The sequence below is a fragment of the Passer domesticus genome, chromosome 3 (genome assembly GCF_036417665.1).
Source record: "Passer domesticus isolate bPasDom1 chromosome 3, bPasDom1.hap1, whole genome shotgun sequence".
NCBI lineage: Eukaryota > Metazoa > Chordata > Aves > Passeriformes > Passeridae > Passer > Passer domesticus.
In genome coordinates this window covers 19,343,469-19,363,691 of record NC_087476.1, presented here as the reverse complement: position 1 = coordinate 19,363,691, position 20,223 = coordinate 19,343,469, and the positions used below count along the sequence as shown (strand labels likewise).

Genomic DNA, 20,223 nt, shown 5'->3' with positions numbered 1-20,223 from the left:
GTATTGGTTCCATATAGAAGGTGTGATTCTTCAGCCCACTTTATTCACACAAGGTGCAGCCTTGAGAACCAGTTATGAAATTTGTGTGTAATGATGTAGAGTGTGGGCAATAAAGGGTATAACAGGGAATGCATCAGCTGATCAGGTCAAACAGCTGGTTTGAACCCAGGATTACTTGGAAAAGTCTGAGACAGCCTGGGTTATAGGCATACACGGAAAAGAATTAACCATGGAACTCATCAAGTTCAGTGTCCTTGCTAACTAGCACAAACATGTTTTTCTGTCTTCTATGGACATTCAAACCTACATTCCCCACTTCCACTGTCAAAGCCTTAGACAGTGACTGACAGATTAAGTAAACTTTAGCTCAGTTGAAAATTATTAGGAAGCCATGGATGTCAGAGCCATGAAGCCAGACTCTGATAAAATACAAAGTATAATAGTTACTCTGTGATTTGGACACTTATTTTGATGAGTGAGAACAGACTTGTGCATGCCTTCCCCAGCAGATCAATATGCATTCTTCATGGTGTCTCAAACTGAGTAAACATTCCTTTTGAGATGAAAAAAACCAGAAACAATCTGGAGGAAAAAACACTCTGCTTAGGTAACTCCAGTCACCTCTTGTGAGGGAGTGCCCTAGCTTTTAATCTGCTCAGCAAAGTGGTTCACTACTCCCTTTTTCAGATTATAGATACCATCTGTGTCTGCTTTGCTGTCTGCTGAACTCTGTGCTTCATCTGCGGTAAGTGGTGCAAAGATCACACCTAACAAACCCTGCTTTCCCCAGGGTTTTAACAAGCTCATGACACTGGTGGGGCAGGAGCTAAAAAGGCTGCTTTGTACATTTGCAGGGGAACTTTGCAATGGCAAATGTAGACACTAATTACAAATATGTTCTGGAGTTTAGGTTTTTTGAATTGCCCTTCTTGATTGTGGATCTGAAGCTGATAGGATTTTTTGAAAGAAATTTAAGTCCAAAAGTTAGCTAACTAAATAAGGAAAAATATAAAAATCTAGTGATCATGTTCAGGCTCTCAGAAGGTCTACATAGCCATAAAAAAAAAAAAAGAAGAAGAGAAGGAATCTGTTGCCTAAACAGCATCCTTATTTTCTTGAGGAAATGTATCTATAGGATACAGAGGATGCTTGAGTATTTAAAAGCCATCAGCAACAACAAAAATCAGGAGCAGAAAAGTTAGGAACCTCTTTCAGTAAAATCTCATTCTCACAGGAGTTTAGTTAGTTTTCTTGCTTTGTTTGCACTTTGTGGTGTAAAAAGTTCAACAGAAAAAGCTCAAAAGAGAATTAGCCCTGACTTTTCTGCCAGTTTTCTGGCTGCAGAGTAGTAGAAATTTTGGAGCAAACATCCTCAAGCTAATGTAAACTAAAGCCTTTCCCTGATTTCTTGGCAACAACTCTACTGTGTGAAGTAAGCCTTCTCCTCCGTATGTGCTTCTGCATCAAGTGCCTGCTCCCAAAAGAGCGTTAACCCTTCTGGGACTATTTGAATCTCTGAAATCACAGTCTAGAGAGCTTTATGGTCAGGTAGAAAGCCTAGGACCAGGTTAGACTGTCTGAATTAGTTTATGAGAGCCTGCAGTCTGCTTTCTAAGCATTGAAGGGTCCAAGTTGAGTGTGTTGAGTGGGCAGTGTGAATGACAGGTCTCTCTTACCTTAGAGCAGTGCTGGATTTCTGCAGTTTTGTTCCAATGCAGGGTAAGAAAAATATTTTTTTTTCACCCACATAAAGTCCTAATGTTGTCTTCAAGGACAAAATTTAGTTTTGCAAGAGTCTGTTTTGAATGTATTTTATCCTGAAAGCATTCTGCTATACACAGACTTCTTTACTCCTACATGGATACCAGGATGAATTAAAAAAGTCTCTTCTAGTAGTAAAACAGAATTTCCTTGTTCAACAGTACAACCCCCCTTCATTAGTATATATGTTAGAAGGTGTTTAATACTTTCCAATAAAGAAAACCTGATTTTAATTTTTAACATCTAGAGTTACTTCAGTTGTGCTGTAGTAATGGATAAGAGAATATATTTTAACTCTTCTCTTTAAAAAGGTATCTGTGGAAATGAACATGAAAACTTTTGTATTGGCTGTTACTAACAGTGAAAATTATTCAAAAGTATTAGGAAAATCTGGAGTTAAATTTTCAGTGCTTGTGCTAAATCTTAAGTATCATTTTTATACTACAGCCTTTAACAACATAAGCATATAATATTTTTTCCACAGGATACTACGTCATTCAGTGCAGGGGACAGACTGTTAGGCCTGTAGTGAATGAAACCCTTGTCTGTACAAACCCTGCCTTATGTTTGATAGAGTTGAGAACTTAAATAGAAAACAAAACAAAAAATATAAAATAACAACCCCCAGCAAAAAAAAGGGGGACTTTAGGAAGAGAAAGGGTTTTATCAGTTGATTCAGTACAGGATAGATATATTTCAGCCTCTGCCAGATGTCTAGTTTGTCAGAAAAGCCTAATTTTAATGTTTTCTATGAAAACGAGAGTTGGATAAAGCAGAATTGCAGGAAATGCTGTGCAAAGTGGCACTTAAACATATTTATCCATAAGTCTTTTATATAAAAATGCATTATTTTATAGTACCTTTACAAACAAATTAAACATTCAGAAATTTTAAATATCTTAATAAATCAAGGGCATAAATCATATGTTTGTAGTTAGCTATGCAAGCTGTGCCAAGTTTATAGAGGTGGCATATTAAGCCCAACTTAGAAGGTAAACCTATCCAAAGTAAAAATGCTTTGTTATTTTTTATACAAATTACCTTCCATGAGAATAATTGTTTCATTTATCATTTCAGAAATATTAACATATGTATTGGTTTTGGCTCTGCCTGTGGAGTACATAGGGATATTAGGACATGTTGGGACATATTTCTTCCCCACAAGGTGGTGGTATTACTATGCTATATAGTATCTTCACAATGAACTGAAGCAGTTTTATTTCCAAAAGGCATAAAATGCCATTTTGAGCCATGAGCAGAACAATTTAAGCTCACATATATCTATTTAAAAGGTTAAATAACCACACCCACCTCAACTTTTAAGACTAAAGTATCTTTTTACAGATGTCTTTACCTAGATTTGTCTAGAGAGTAATTCTGTTATAAGAACCTAATAACTGAGGAATCAGTTTCTCTGTGTGATGAGAGGTGTAGGATCACTTCAGTCAGACGGACAACAGACATGTTTCTGAGGGTGGCCAGCAGCTCACATCTCAGGGGTCTCTGGGGGGCTGCTGACCAGCATCCCAAGGTGTGTGGCAGAGAGGGTTGATTAAATTCGGCTGTGGAATGCCAGCCAAATTTAATTTTTATGTAATTGATTAAAACCCCACGTTCATCACTGAGGATTCAAAATTGCTGAACCCCTAGATAAATTAACAATTAAATAAGTCTCAAAGTGATATCTCCAGTTTCTTCCTTGCTGAAGGGACTTAGAAATATCACCTGGTTCAAACTTTAAGGGAAAGGGATCCTTGGTGAAATTATCTAACATCCTGTTCAATCCCAGCTTGAAAATCTCCAGTGGCAGAGACTCTACCACATCCCTGGGGAGGGGATTCCAACACTAAACACTGTCACTAATATAAACAAGTCATTGCTAAGGTGTTACATATATGTAAAGACTGACAGCTTTAGATCTCTAGTTCCTGAAACATAAGAACACTAAGCATGCCAAAAATCCATTGAAATATTTGATTGTTCTGAAGCATCGTACTCCTTCTTTGAGCAGAGCAATATCTAAAGACAATATATCAGATTTAAGATATTCACTTTAGGGAAAATATGGGATCAAACATATTAACCATAGTAAAATTTCTTTCAAAAGCTTTAGTGTAGCCCAAAACATTCTACTAAACAATAAATAAGTGCAACCTCATGGGAAACAAATTTTTTAAAAGCCAATGGTAAACCAGCCAAAGTCTGCCTTCCAAATCACACACATAATTCTCATTGGGGAAGTGATGTTCTTAATTACTCACTTACAACCTGCTTCTTTGGCCACTGGCACATAAAATAGCAGAATTTAACATCCTCATAAATGGAAACAGACTTTGGCACTGAGTGCTTTCTTCAGGAAGCTTGGTCATCTGGGAGCATTACTGATGGATCTGCATTTATGTGACAGAAATACATTTAAACTCAGCTCAGAGGAGGTATTTTTGCTCCAAGCTATGAAACAGAATGATCGTGTTAGTCATTTCTAGGACAAAATTATCTAGTGTGAGGAATGGCCTGCTCTGAATAGCATTGCTTCCGAAAACAACATACAAATGTAGGAAATCAACAAAAAAATTCTGCAATAATTTGAATGCAGGCAGCTGAGATTCCTATAAAAATTGAGGGCTCTACCTTAATCTAGGAAGTGACAAATGGAAACATTATTTATAAATTGGCTTTTTAAATTGGCTGTTTTATATTAAAATGCTTAGGAACTAAATTATTTTTGCTTTTTCCTTGAACCATATTAAGGAGAAATTAGATGAGAAAATAATTACATGCTCATGGTATGTTTTACTGAAGCTCTCTGAGATCACCACAGAATTACTTTTTAAGGCATTTTCTCTCCAGAGCTTTTTGTCTTGTTAAGACATTTAATTTTGTAAACTGAGGGGCAAGGAAGGAATGAGAAATTTCCAAGTAAAAAAAATAAGTGAGTTAATGATACGTCAATGAATATTGTTTCATTCTGCTGCAATCACTGAGTGATCATATTCACATGTAGGAGAAAAGTAAATAGAAAAAGTAATTTGGTTAACTGGTAGCTAAACCAGCTATTTTTATGGTCTGCTGGCTCTATTTCTTACTTTGTCCTCTGAATCTGTGAATCTTTTGATTCCTCTTTCCCTCTTTTTTCCTATTTTTTAATAATGTGTGAAAGGTGGTTACTCACATAACCTGCCACATACTCATGCCAAGTGTACTTTCACATTAAGATGATAACATGTAAATCTCAGCTTCACAGTTTCTGTCAGCTGTCTGAGGATTTTCTCTGATACCTTTTTGGCCTTAAGAAATGTTGCACACTTGTGTTACTTATTTCTAATTCCATATACACAACTTTGGATATCATGGTGCAGGAATTCACTTGTGGGACCTCAAGTTCCTCTTCCATGAGGATTTTAAACCACCTAAGTTTTTGAGACTGACTGCCCATTTCTTGCTCCTTGCAATTTTCTACATCAGGCTACCTCAGCTGAAGCATTGGCAATAGTTCAAACACAAGGCTTATATTCCTCCTTTAGCTGAAGCAGTAAACAAATGTAAGTGGCCCTAGTGTTATACTTTCCCAGGTAAGTGTTAGTTACAAAAACCAAAGATGGGTATTTTATTTTACCTATTTAATTCACCTGTGTCTGGCACAAATTCCTAAACATGCTAAAGACTGGAGTTTTCATAGAACCAGCTACAATTTTTTACATCAGTGCTTGAGCATTATGAGAATCTGGTTCATAACATGACCTATAGAGAGGTCTTAATTATTCTTAGGCAATTAATGTAACCCTAAAGTGTATTTTTGTCAGGTAATATGCCTTCCTGGAGCCTTAACTCTTAAGCTCGAGGGAGCAGAAGATTTTCTGCCATAATCCATCTTTGGCAGTTTCTGTTGGCTAGTCTTCTCCCCTCAGTATGCAGGAGTTCGGGACTACCACTTTGAATTCTATAACCCTTCCCATGCCCTGAGGACTGAAACTCTTGATTCTGGATTGTAGTCAGGGAAAATTGCTTAAAATATAGGTGCTACACTGCCTGTTTTCAAGATCCATAAATCCTCTTTTGGCTCTAACATAACTTCCCATTGAAGATTTATCCTTTAATGTCTAGGAAGTCTATGAAACTGAGCATTTCAGATTGCTAAAAATGTAACACTCAGAAGGGTGAAAAATTCTTAAGCCTGAATACACTGAAAACATTTTAATTATTTTTTTTTCTTCCAGCTGGAAACCAATTAAGTCAATGTCAAATTTTTGCAGTAAAACCTGACACTGGGAACCAGATCAGATAATATACAGAATTTTATATAGCTCTGCATGTTTAAAGATCACCTAAACTTCATGAGCTTTTCATATTTACCCAGACCATTTTGAGGTTTTATGCTAAAATTATGTTTAACTTGGGGTTTTGACATGACACCAAGTGAAATTCTGTCTCAGTTTTTAGTTCCATTCAAAATCAAAAAAAAAAAAAAAAAAAAAAAAAGGAAGGGGGGACCATATCCTTATTTGCTGTAAACCAGCATCTCTAGACTACTTTCAATAAGGCTGTGTAAGCTTACAACTGAAGAGCTAATCCCAGTGAAGTAAAGCCATGTGGTGAATTGAACCAAAGAAAATGTTCAAACAAGTAAGGCCAGCTGTATAGCACAGGCAGGCTCTGCAGCTGGGCATTGGGCCAGGTTTCCCCATTAATTGCCTCCCTATGCTTCATTGAAGGAAGTTTGAAGCCATTCCAAATCTCCTAAGCTCCCCAGTACCACCCCTCTGTTTTTACTCCAGCTGAGACTTCCAGACATTGCTCTCACCGTCAACAAAAATGGGAATACACACAAAGAAGTTTTCTAAATAGTACTTTGCATGAACTGCAGAAATGGGGCTGAGTCATGAGTAACTCTAGTTCTTGGAGCAACACTGTTGTAGGGGCTGATGATGAGGATCCAAGTAGAGGAAATGAGGTGGGAGGAGAGGCTGGGGCTGGAAAAACAAGGGGGGAAAAGCATTTGGGAAAACTAGAGCTAGTCTGAGCTAGTTGCAAAGGAAGGCAGAAGAAGCAGCTCTCAAAGCATAAAGACTTCTGGAAAAGTCTAAGTGGAAAAGCAGGAAAGGAAAGTCCAGAAAGAAGTGTATGGGATAAAGTTTGTGAGTTAGGAGATGCCCACAAGACAGATCCATATCTGGAAAGGAAACTGAGCAGGGCAGTGTGATAAGGAATTGAAGACCTCTTTTAAGACAAATCATCGAGGAAGGTTGAATGTACCAGGAGAATGTGGTGGCACTCAGCAAAGAGACACTGGGGATAAGGAAGTGAGAGCTGGAGTGGGAAGAAATTAAATTGTATAAAACAGGATAAGTGTGAACACCTGACTGAGGAACTGGGAGAGCAGAGAGGCTTGACATGAACATAGTGGTGAAAACATTGGCAGAAAAGGTCTCCCCTCAGGAAGAGATGGCCTAACATGCCAGTATCCAGTAAAGAAATCTGCCTTAAAACTAAAATACAGATCCTCATTTCTGAGCATCAACATTCCCAGTGGCAGCACATCACTGGAAGCCAGAGTAATTTTTATGCAGAAATGATCAAAAATAGCATGTATTGGAATGGTTCTGCCCATCAGCTCCCTGTGCTGTCCAGTATCAGTTTCTGACACTTCACATATTCCAAAATAGCACTACTGAATCCTATTGGCAAGCAGTCTAAATTCCTTCTCACAGCCATGGCAGAGACAAAGGCAACTTATTACTGCTATCAATTAATCTCTGAGCTGAAGGGGGGGCTTGAAGAGGAAATGAGAACAGTGTGAAAGCCATGGAATGGTATGGAACTGATGAATGAAAAAATGAATATGCACAAGCCAGAAGAGCTGTTTTGGAAAGATTAGAATTTTTTTTCTTTACTCCAAAATTAATAAACAAAACAGAAAAAGCACTTCAAGGCTTTGAAAAAAAGTTCACAAAGCAAATTTCACAGCTTTGCTATCAGGAAGTCTTCTGCCTTATGTCTTTCAGAATGGAGAAGACCTAAAATGAATAAGACAATGAATAAGACAGGGAAAGGACAATTTCTGAAAAGATATAGTGTTATTCCGCACACAGGTTGTTACCAAATCCCCATGCTGAGTTATCAGCCCTGTCAGTCAGGGCATGAAGTCCATACTTCCCTTTGCCTGGTGCTTGGTTTAGAGAACTGAAACAAAGACTATTTGCTGCTGCCTTCTCACCTCAGCTGTACTCTCCATGGAAAGTGTTAATCTTCAGTACTTGACTCGGCTATCAAAATTTTCAGCTTGGAGGGGCTGATGCCTTTAGCCAGCATTCTCTCTGTTCCCTGTAGTTATGACAGTAGTTCTGTGACAGAACTGTGCATGCTGATCACATGATAGACAAGATGGTTACTAAATGCTTTACCAAGTATCACACAAAATCAATAGCTAGAAAACTACACTTGTTTTTTTCCTTTCGTAGTCTCCAGAGCCTGTATGAGCCCTCAGACCCACCAGCCTGGCCGGTGGGAGGTGGCAGAAGATCCCCTGGGAAGTGCCAGCTGACAGCTGTGACAGAACAGCACAGGGTGGGCGAACTCCCTCCCTCTCCACCTGGCCAAGTCCAAGTTGTCCTCCAAACATGCAGACTGTACCTCCCTGTAAGTGGGAAGTCCTCAATTGGTAAAACAGTCTGTTTAACTCTCCCTGCAATGTCAAAGGTGAATCCTGAAGCATGAATGGAGTTCTTCATGTTCTCCAAGATATTCACTAGCAGAGTCAACAGCAAATTTTGCTCCTTTGCTTTCTGTTCTCATTAAGTCAGACTTTAGGTCAAACATTGGAGTCACTTGCAGTGGTTCTATTTCACTTCAAGGTACAATAGTGTAAGCACTATGACTCTGTATTTATAACAGCCTAAATTCCCAGTTCTTCTGTACCCTTCTGTGCAATTGCACTCTGCCTTAGTTACTTTTAATTGGGCCTTTCCTTAGCTTGTTGTTACGTCTGACACATACAGCTTTTTGTCATCTGTAGTCTTCAGGTTTTATAGCATTTAGGTTGTTCTGGTGAACTACCATCCCACCTCCCAGTCTCCTATTATAAAGTTGGTATTTGGGGAAGACTGGGAGAAGAGGGGGAGCACTGCATGACATAGTGATTTTCCTTCTTTTAAGCAATTGTATTTAGCAGACTCCATGTTCTTTATCCTAGAACAAAAAAACAGAGGTTATATGAAGATGTTTGAAAAGAAAGTGGATGGCATGGACTGAATTCATTATCACTTCAAAAATTCCCACAAAGGTTTGATTTCCTTTGTTTTTAATTACCAGGAATGAAACAGTTCACAGTACACTGCAAACATAGCCCCAGTTCTTTGTTAGAGACAGTTGAAGGGGAGGGGAGAGAGGGAAAGGCTCATGAGGAACATGAATGAGTAAGCTTTGCTGACTCTTCTAACTACAGAGCCTGAAAAAGTGCCTATAAATACATTTCCCATGTTGTTAATAGCTGAGCAGGACTTTCGTTGGATGATAACTGGGAATTCAATCTTGTCAAACTTAGACAAGTGGGAGTAAATTGTAATTAACATCTCTAATACAAAACAACTATTACATTGATCTGTATTTTAAAACATAACTTTGACATGCATATCATACATGTATATCAAATATATTCATTACATAAATTTGCTTTACTGATTGTGTTTTCAATTTACCTCTTTAGTATTTTTTGATATTTTACTGCAAGTGTCTTAGCCTATCTAATCCAAATCACAAATATCAATCATAAATACTACGTTTGGTTGAGTACAACTGTCCATTCATAGTATATCCCATAAACAGACTTACTAAACATGTAAGGTCACATGTATGCAATAACGATATATATATATATGTATGCAAATAATGACAAAAAAGAGTAAAAAAATATTTGCCACATTGTGTATCTGAAGGGAGTGAATATTTATTTTATTATCTTTCATTTTCCTCTAAGGATATTTATTTTCTGAAAACTTGTTTCAGACAAAAATTGAAAAGAGCTATTGTAGCAACATCTCAGAAAGAGTTTTAGTGGGCATAAGTACAAATCAGTGTCCTTTCTATTAAAACATGATAAAAATGTATTTCAATATGCTAACATTTCAGAAAAGACAGCATTTTAATCTCATGGATTTATGTTTAAGAGTTGTCTTTAGCCACTGATTTTTTAAAATAACCTAAGATACAAAGTTCAGACACTGGATCTTATGATATCCCTCGCTATGCTTGCTATGCTTTTTCAATTTCCTTTAAGAAAGGCTATACAGTTTTGTTCCATTCAGGTGCTCATGATTTACTGTTTCAACTCCATTGCACTAATATTTTACAGGTTTTCTCTTTTTGGTTGTACTTAACTAAATCAACTGTCGTATTTTTAGCTCAAGAAATTAATATACTATTTTATTAGGAAGATAAGTTGCTACCTCTAGTTCATCTCCATCATACCAATATCTTCGGAAAATTACTCAGCAAAATCATGGTGGATTTCCTATTGCTCCATATTTGCATAAGATCTGAGAGATGTTTCTTTGCTGTTTTTAATAGAACAAGAGTACAGACACATAACTAATGTAATCTGATGTTCGCAGTTTGAATCCAGATTATTTGAATCCAGCAGAGTCTAACAGGATGAAGTTTAATAAATCCAAGTGCATTTTGGCCACAATAACCCCCTGCAATGTTACAGGCTGGGGACGGTGTGGCTGGACAGTGCCCAGGCAGAAAGGGACCTGGGAGTACTGGTTGACAGCCGGCTGAACATGAGCCAGCAGTGTGACCTGGTGGCCAAGAAGGCCAAGGGCATCCTGGCCTGTGTCAGGAATAGTGTGGCCAGCAGGAGCAGGAGGTCATTGTTCTCCTGTACTCGGCACTGGTGAGGCCACACCTTGAGTGCTGTGTCCAGTTCTGGGCCTCTCAGTTTGGGAAGGACCTTGAGATGCTTGAGCATGTCCAGAGGAGGCAGCGAGGCTGGTGAGGGGCTGGGAACACAAGCCCTGGGAGGAAGGGCTGAAGGAGCTGGGGGTGTTTAGCCTGGAGAGGAAGAGACTCAGAGGTGACCTTATCACTCTCTACAGCTTCCTGAAAGGTGGCTGTGCTCAGGTGGGGGTTGGTCTCTTTCTCCAGGCAGCAACTGACAGAACCAGAGGACACAGTCTCAGACTGCATCAAGGGAAATATAGGTTGAATATTAGGAAAAAGTTTTTCATGGAAAGAGTGATTAAGTTCTGGAATGGCCTGCCTGGGGAGGTGGTGGAGTCACTGTCTCTGGACATGTTTAAAAAAAGACTGGATGTGTCACTTGGTGGCATGGTTTAGTTGAGGTGTTTGGGCATGGGTTGGACTTGATGGTCTTTAAGGTCTCTTCCAACCCAGTGATTCTGTGAATTCTGTGATATTCAAAACAGGATGAGATTTCAATGCAGGTCTATAACATACTCCTCATACTTGCACTCTGGAGTTTCTATAGTATTTTTCCTGCAAAAGAGCCACAAAAAAAGCATTATGCATATTCTCAATTACATTTTCCATGTGTTTCAATGGGTAATTTTCTACTTACTCCCCCATTCCCTTCATTATATGTCATTTTCCATGATACCTGCATGATATGCATAATTACACTCCTGCACAAATGTGATCAAATATTGCCTGCTGGGATACACATGTTTTATAAATTGTTTGCTTCATACTTCAAAGCTACAGATTCTGATGCAGCACCACTTCCTCCAAGCCTTCAAAGCTCACTCTTATGAATCTAATGAGTAAAGTCTCCTCCTAGCAGTCTTCATCCCTTTCCTCACCTTAGTTGCCTCTGAAAAAAATCTCTTAACATGCTTAAATAAATATTTATACTCACACATTCTTTTGATGCCTTGAGAGGCTACCGAGAACAGAGGTTAGACAGTGTTAAAGGAATAAAGTAGGCATTTATTAAAAAGGCCTTCAAAGAATGCACCTTGGGCAACACAAGAGCCTGGCTGAGGTTATACCCAAGCCATGGGTCACGAGTCTTCACATTTTTATTAAGTTTTGGTCCATTTACACATTGGGTTTAATTACAGATTCAGGTTATAAAGTTCTATCCTTCCAGTTTGCTCTCCTCAGTTCACTGTTGTTTACACTTTTTGGGCCTGAAGCTGCAGTGGTGTCCTTGGCTCTTAGGCTGGAAAAGGATTGTTTTGTCTGACTAAATTGTGAGGAGAACTTGCTAACTTCATATGAAGTTCAGAGTTACATGCTAATGCAGTACAGAATCTGGAAAATATGAAAGCTAAAACTTAAGGCATCACTTTCATCCAAAGGTCTCAGCCCTTCATTTTTTTTCCATATGAGACACTTTTTGGGGTAACAGCAAATTGCAAAGTGCAAGCCTCAGGAACCATCTGAGCTACTGCTCATTACCTCTGTCTTTGAGGTAATACCGTACTGTAAACTACAGCAACTTCTTCCAAGTGCTCATGGCCTCCATCATGCCTCCTCTTGTTTGTAAAAGTAGTTCTCCATATGAGGTTTTTGACAAGTGAAGGAACAATCACCTGGGTCTTTTTATACTGGCCAAAGAAAAGCATGCAAAGGGAGTCACAAATCTATCACTTGAGCCTTTAAAAGCAGTAATGAAAGTGGTGCCTGGCCAGATGTTCAGAGGTAAGGAAAAGAGTGAGGGTTACTGGAAAAAGTCAAATGGAAAAAGGAAAGTAGAAGACTGTACATTGTCAGTGCATTAATTAGAACTTCACTGCCCTTAAGCTCAGCATCCTTACCCTGGGATAGCTTCTGGAGCACACTGGCAGCAGGGTGTGAGGGGGGAGCATGAGGTACAGCTCAGGAAGGAAAACTGCGTTCTTCCTGGAGTGCAGGTATATATATTTGACTTATATACAAATAGTGATTCTGGAGGCTTCAATTACATGCACAGATAGTGCATGATAGTCTGAAAATACACATGATATAAAGTTTGGGGATATGTTGAAATGAGAAAAGAAGTAGATGAAAAGATTTGTACTGGTTTTGGCTAGGATAGAGTTAATTTTCTTCCTTTTAGTTTGCATGGTGCTGTGTTTTGGATTTGTGCTGTAAAAACAGCACAAAAGTATTGTGGGATTTTTTTATCTGTTGCTGGGCAGTGCTTGTGAAGTGTCAACATATTTTCTGCTTCTCACTCCACCAGTGAGGAGGCTGGGGTGCAGAAGAAGTTGGGAGGGGACCGACTGGGCAGCTGACCGCTGTCATGACCTATCTCTTAGTCAGGACAACTGGGTTCTTTAATAAAGGATCCCTTGGAGGAGATTACAGAAAAAAATGTTCAATAATTGTTTATAACAACAGCAATAGCTTTTATTTTTAACAGCTCTAGAATAGTACTAGAAAAACCATAACTGGAAAAAACATAACTGGAAAAAGCAGTCTATAGGTATTCTGAGAGCTAAGATCACCATAAGAGAGAAGAGATAGAAGGAGCAAGATAGAAAAGGAGATAGAGAAATAAGAAACAAGACAAAGAGATATTACCAGCTGTGCCTCCATTGGTGTATGATGTTTTGTAGTCAGTCACAGCTCCTGTCCATCAGGGTGAGGGCACCCATATGGAAAAAAAAAAAAAAAAAAAGAGGTTTTATACCCTTGCCCTCTTTCAAGAGATGACCCAGTGTGATATTCACATTCTCTGAACAGAGAGAGACATAATTCTCTCTCTTACGATTTTTCCTGGGGAAGGTAGTGAGAAGCTCAGAGAGGAAGAGAAAACAATTCTTATCTCTATTTGTTGTGCCTGTTGTTTGGCACATGTGGAATGTGTTATGGAGATTGTTTACCAAGAGTAATCTGTTAATTGGATTCTGCTGAGGGTTGTTTGGATTGGGTCAAAGCTGTGTCCTGACTGTCTCCAGTCAGTCACGGATTTTTCTTTAGTATCTCTTTAGTATAGTATTTTTTTAGTATAGTATCTCTTTAGTATCGTTTTAGTATAGTATTAGTGTAATATAACCTAGCTTAATAAAGCAGTTGTTCAGCTTACTGAATCATGGAGTCAGAGCACATTATGCACCTTGTTGGGATCCCCCTACACTGATAGCCCAGTATCTCCTCCAGGAGGAGTTCTGGTGAGCGTGTGTCATCTTTCCTTGGAAAAGAGGGGTTGAGAGAGGGGATCTGTGTATAGGCTGAAAGTCTGTGGGTTTCAGTTGTGCAGTGATGACTTTTTGCACAGGAAGAAGACAGGCACAGTGGAAATGCTACCCTGCCTCCTCAGGATCTGCTGCTTAATGGCTGCTGGTAGTCTAGAATCTGCCCAAAATACGTAAAACATGGACACTAAGTGATTGACACCAACTCACTCCCTTCAAAGCTGCTCCTAATATGTCACATAACATGTCACATTGCTAAAATAGGCATAAGCACAGCTTCTACTTCTTTTGCTGAAGTCATACATTTTGAATCCAGAAGACAAGATCTCTGTTTTCTCTCAAAACACAGACACATTCTGTCATTCAGTCCTTGGACTGCAATTAGAAACCCAATCTCCAGACCCAGTCATACATGACTGGGGATGTGCCCAAGTGACACATCAGAAGCCTGGCTAGGTTGTTGCATTGACTGTGGGAGTCCCACTGCCAGCTGTCAGACGTGGGATTAATAGTTGGGCATTCCTGAAGCTCAGCATAGCAATCAGTCCTCATCCAGAGACCAGTGGAGCTTAAAAAGGCATGAAACCCCATGAATGGATCCAGTCAAAAACACCGCTTTTTTCAGAGTAGTGAGTGAGAAATTGTAGAAGATATCTATCCGAAGATGCTCTATCTTTCCCATTTTTTCACTTCTTCCTACTTCTTTGGAGCCACACCATGGAGACCCTAGAAAGAGGAGTCTTTCAAAAACATCATTAAATCCACATGTTCAGAAAAAATGCAACATTTAAATTAAATACATAATGCAGGAAACTGCTCTGTCAGACAAGATATTCCTCACCTGATTATGATTGGAAAGCAATAAATAGAAAGACCTACTCATAAAACAAATGGCAACTGAAAACACATGCATTTAGGTCTTTAGCTTGAGAATAAATTAGGTGCAAATGTAGATTTTCCATATATCTGCCAGAATTTAGGTAATTATGGTTATTTTATCCTATTTAACAAGTTGCTTGTATGAAAAGCTTTTTTTCTAATAATGAAATACTCATTGTGAAACAGTTTTAAATATTTTGTTACTGACACAGTTAAAATGAAAGTGGTTTTTTCCTACTTTTCTGTGCCTGTAGAGCTACAGTAAATGCCAATTGAGATAACAAATACTTGCTGATAGCAAACACAGACCCTAAGGTCTATCATATCATTCGGTCTACTTATTTCTCTAAGACTCTAGGACTGCTCATAAAATCTGGTCTTCATGGCTTATGTGATGGAAGTATTTCTCTAATTAAGCTAAACTCTTTTAAAAGCCCCCAAATATTACAATTTAATGGTCCATGTTCAAGAATAAATAGTTGGATTCTATTATTGGGTAACACGAAGTGACTGCCAACATTTAAAGAAATATTCTGGATTCAACCTTCAAGCAAATTTGATAACAACCTTGAAGTCCACAAGTTAAATTTCAGATCATTCTCCTGTAACACTCTTCCCTTGAGATCTGGTCAGATGCCTTTACATTACATATTGTCAAATGTACCTAGCCATGGAATTCAGTTAAATCAATTTCAGTGAAAACTGGGTGTTTTGTCAGTGTAGGATTTGGGCTCCTTGTTTTTCAGTTTCTTGTTTGTATAGAGGAAATTTCCAAACACCAACAGCAGTAATTTTCAACAATAAATTTTCACAGGGCAAAAAAGTCAGAAGTCTGTAGAACTATATAAATTACTGCATATCTAAGTCTGCAGAACAAGCAGACATAGGTATTCAGTAGTTCATATTCTGCAAAATTGTCATAATTTTATTTGTAGATCAGCTCTGTGATTATGTCAAGATCCTAAAGCAGAAAACATTGATATTTGCAGCTCACTGTCATTCTACAGGACATGTGACCTTCAAAACTGCCATTTACCTCCTCTACACACAACTCTTTTTTTACTGTTTAATTCTACCTCCATTATGCAACCACCAATTACCAAAAATGGCTTAAGACTGCACCGCCAGGTGTAACTCTGTAACTGTGACTTTCTGCTTCTTCATTAATTTTGACTATTCTATTATTAGGATTGATGGTATTCAGAAATCTCAATCATTTATATGAAGCCTCACAGCAGCAGTCAATCCCTGCTCTGAAGACCTTAGACTTTCAACAGGTAAAAGAGACCCAAAAAATACTGTTTTCCTAACATTACAGATCACCCAGCTCCCAGTAATACAACTTGATGCTTCTGTTCTGAGCAATTATAAGACACTAGAAAGCATAAAGTGCATGATAATTGCTCAGGGCAGCTCTTTCCTCTTCAGGAAGTGGCAGCATTGCAGTAGCCTTTGCTTCCCTATTTTCTTTGTTGTTGCCTTCCTAGGCAGTCCTGCTTTTCTGCTCAAGCTCACAAAACTCCTTCTGCCATTCCCATATTCCTAAAATATAAAATTATATTGGAAAGCAATATATTATATTTAATATATATAATTTTGTGTAAAGTTAAATAAAAAAGAAAATTTGCCTATGTGAGATCTTGTCAATGGAGCCTGTGCATACGACAAGCAACCCCTCCCTTTCTATGCTCTCAGTCAGGGAGTATTTTGTATCTTTATCAACATTTCTAAACACTGAACAAATTAAAACAAGGGAAGCTGAAATATTTTCTTCCTGTTTCTGAAGCAGAGGATGTAAATGGGATTCTATCTATAGGTAGACATTAGAGTGTAGATCATTATTCTTCAATATTTTATAGCCACTAAAAAACAAGCCTGAAAAATCAGCATCAGATCATTTCATGTTAACTGACTTGCCAGTGATACAGTCCTGGATTTACTGAGTTCTAAAAGGGCTTTTTGGAACAACAGCTGTGATTTTTTCCTGGCTCATAATCATCATCAGCCATAAGGAAACTGCAATCAGAAGGGAGGAGACAGATCTGCTGATGGAGCACAAGCCTGCCTCATATCTAATTCCCTCTCGAGCTTTGTTGGCTCTGCAGTGCTAAAAGGAATTCAGTTTTGTCACTTGCATAAACATATAGTCCTAAATATGAAATACACCTTTTTCAGTGGCTGCTGAAGTGAGTGGCAATTTTCAGTTGTAAGGTAGGAATAAAGAGTAAATCTTTTCCTGAGAAGAAATGGATTCTCAGGATAATTGATTTTTCTGGCTAGACCTGTCTGTGGTGATTAGCTTGTGTAGTCATTAGTTCTTGGGCTGTTTTCACACTATCTGGCTCTGTACCATGATACTGGATGTACCCGTCAAAGGTTGTCCTTTTGTCTGGTGTGGCACTTATGTTACTGGCATTTGCAGAGGAATGAAAACTGTATGATCTGTCTCTTGTGGAAAATTGTCTTTATAAAGATCCAGTTTTCCCATAAGAACATGGCAAATTGTGTAAGGCAGCTTTTCATTAAAAACCTTAATTATTAGCTGTCAAGATTAAGAAGTGAATGAGAAGACTCCTTTATTCTTCAGGGCAAATGGAGCATTTTCAGTGAAGAATCCTGGAAACACTTGCAAGAAAAGGAAAAGGAAAATGGCTTTATAATAATTTACAGCATGTCTGTGTCAAAAAATTCACTATTTTATGACATTTCTGATTCTCAATTTTCAGTAATGTTATATTAACTGAGGCCTGATTTGATGCCTGGGCATTTTTGGTGAGGTTTAGGACAATCAGTCATAATAATATTTTACTGGAAATTTTAAAATATTTAATTAAAAGGATAATACAGTGCATAATCTGGCAATTATTCAAAATTCTCTTTCAGCAATATTAATGTTTTTCTGCAACACCACATAGAAACACTTTTAATCAGCATGTTTTTAATACACTTTGGAATACTGAGAATAAAAGTGCTTTATAAATTTAAACTGTTACTATTCATTATTACTACAGAATTTTTCCTTCATCATCTTTCTGATCATTAAAGAATATTAATGAGAAAGTTTACTCATTGTAAGTATGAGCTGGTTTTCAAGAATGCCTTTCCCTGAAACTACATGACTGCTGAGATGAAAGCTCTCAAATGTTAATGCACTTGAGGTTTATAATGTCTAATGTTACTGTCACAGGACATAGGTCAGGGAAGTGAACTGGGAGTGATTGCTCATGATAAAACATCTGCATGTTATTTTACAGCAACAAAACAGGGTAAATTAAGTCCTAAGACATGTCTACTGAATTATGAAGTTATTGCAGGACTTCATCTAACATTAATGAGGCATCATTTGAACAAATGGGAAATTCTTGAAACAGGATATCACAGAACTAATTTCTAATGCGCTGAAGGGAATAAATGTTGAGAAAAGGCTAACTGGATTTGGCCTTTAATGATGCATAGGGAAAAAGAGGAGAGAACTTCTCGTGTTTCATATTCCAGTTTTAGGCTACAAAAACTGCCCTGTGCTCCCCTGAGAAATAAGCAAGGACTTTTTCAGAATTTCTTTTTTCCCTTTGTTTTCTTCTCCTCTCTTCTGTTTTGGTTTTTTTTTTTTTTGCGTTCAAGACTTGAGATTGCATGTTCACACACAGAACAGTGAAAGAAATATTTAAGCTGTGTACATTCACAGCTATAAAGCATAAAAATATTTAATATCACTGCACCTACTGTACTCTAAACTACATTTTTCCAGCTAGTATCCAGCTACAAATGATACATTTCAGGCTGAGTTGCTTTGTCAGCTAGACAATGATTTACATGTGCTTTTATTTTGTTGTCTGGTATATGTTCTTCTTAGCTTTATACTATTCTGTGATAGGGACAAACACTGTACCTACAGTGGAGGAGGACTAGAGAAATTAAATAGGTCTTTTAAATTTTACCTGTTTGAAATTGAATTTAATATTGACTACATGATTTGAACTAAGTCTATAAATGGTTTGAAACCACTAGTTTCAAACGTTAAATTGCTTTTTATTGATACAGGTTACAGCTTCAAAATATTTAAAGGAAGCTGCCCTTATAATGGGATATGCAAGACTTATGTTATCCAATTAAAGGCCTGTGCATCCTGCTAGCTTTTAAGAAAGTGAACACACAACTAGTTTATCTAGTGTTTTGTGTAGACACAAAACTAGTTGTCTTAGAAGAGATGCATTTATTTGTCCCTGTGCTCTCAGACTCAAAGAAGCAAGGGTTATGCCCATTTTCCACCCATCATCCTATACTCTTATAGGATAACTATAAGAGTAACTAAATAACTAAATCCTTACACTACAGAGTGACAAACCCACGTGTACTCAAATTGTTCCTTCAAGGTTCCCTGGAGGAGAATTGGTGGGAGCAAATAAGGTTAATACCAGCAGTGAATTTGAATCATTTGTTGTTAAGTGGGAAAACAGCATAAACTACCATGGTCATAAGTCTCTTTTGTAAGCTTTATAAGAAATTAGAGATGTAAATAAGGTACAGGAAATTATTTTTCTTTCCAGGGAATTAGACCTTTTGATTACAGCATGCTTTGGTTATTTAATAACATCTGGAGAAGCTATTTCAACTGCCTTCAAGACAAAAATTAGATAAAAATCTTGGAACATACTTATTTCATATAAGTGGAAATAATGCGGTGTTTGAAGGAGGAAAATAAATAACAAGTCATGTATTCATGTTATTAGGCAGTCCTCAACATTCATTTTTATGTGAAATTATGAAATTCTTTTTTATTCTTTACTCTATGTCTGTCATTCATGACAAGTAATTTCTATATTGTTGTCTGTTGCTACATGAGAAGAAAGTTTAAAACTACAGGTGTTTTTGGGAACAATCAGAAGCTAGCAGTAGAAATGTTAAGTTAAAAACCTTCATGGTACGATAGATCTCGAGATCTTTCTACTGGGCACAGAGAGGAGCCTTGGACAGACTTCTTGATTCTGGTCAGTGAAAATATGAAGGGTATTAAAAAAACCACACTAATGTCATTCGTTTTTAAGTTAGACAGATATCACCCAAGTCTCTCCCTAAGAGCTGAAGATTGTCAATGGACAGAGAGAAGCATATAAAGGCACATTCCTGACTTAGGGATATCTATTCTAGGATGAACTGAGTTACACTCAAGATGAAAGGCACCTCGATGACCAGTAAGAACATTTACCTTGTAGACATCCTCCTTATGGACAGTGAATCCAACCCACAGTTACATTTTCTCAGAAGCAAAGTGGAACTGAGGGAAAGGATTCTGGGGTTCATTGATCAGCTGAGGTACCTCTTCAGAAGGCCAGACAGCCCAGCATCTACAGCCAGACACTTGCCCATAAGCAAGCAGGCATTTGCCCTTTCAGGCTACCAGTGCAACCAGCTGTCAAGTAATAAGCCCAGTCATTCCTTTTGCTTG

The 20,223-nt window shown here is 37.9% G+C and overlaps 1 long non-coding RNA gene across 1 annotated transcript in view; it reads left to right on the top strand.

Moving 5' to 3' along the window:
* The first annotated feature begins 620 nt into the window (after positions 1-620).
* Positions 621-20,223, top strand: part of LOC135296103 (uncharacterized) — a 49,864-nt gene continuing 30,261 nt past the window's right edge. Inside the window, exon 1 of the long non-coding RNA XR_010358149.1 lies at positions 621-745. This is a non-coding gene — a long non-coding RNA (uncharacterized LOC135296103). The remainder of the gene's footprint in view (positions 746-20,223) is intronic.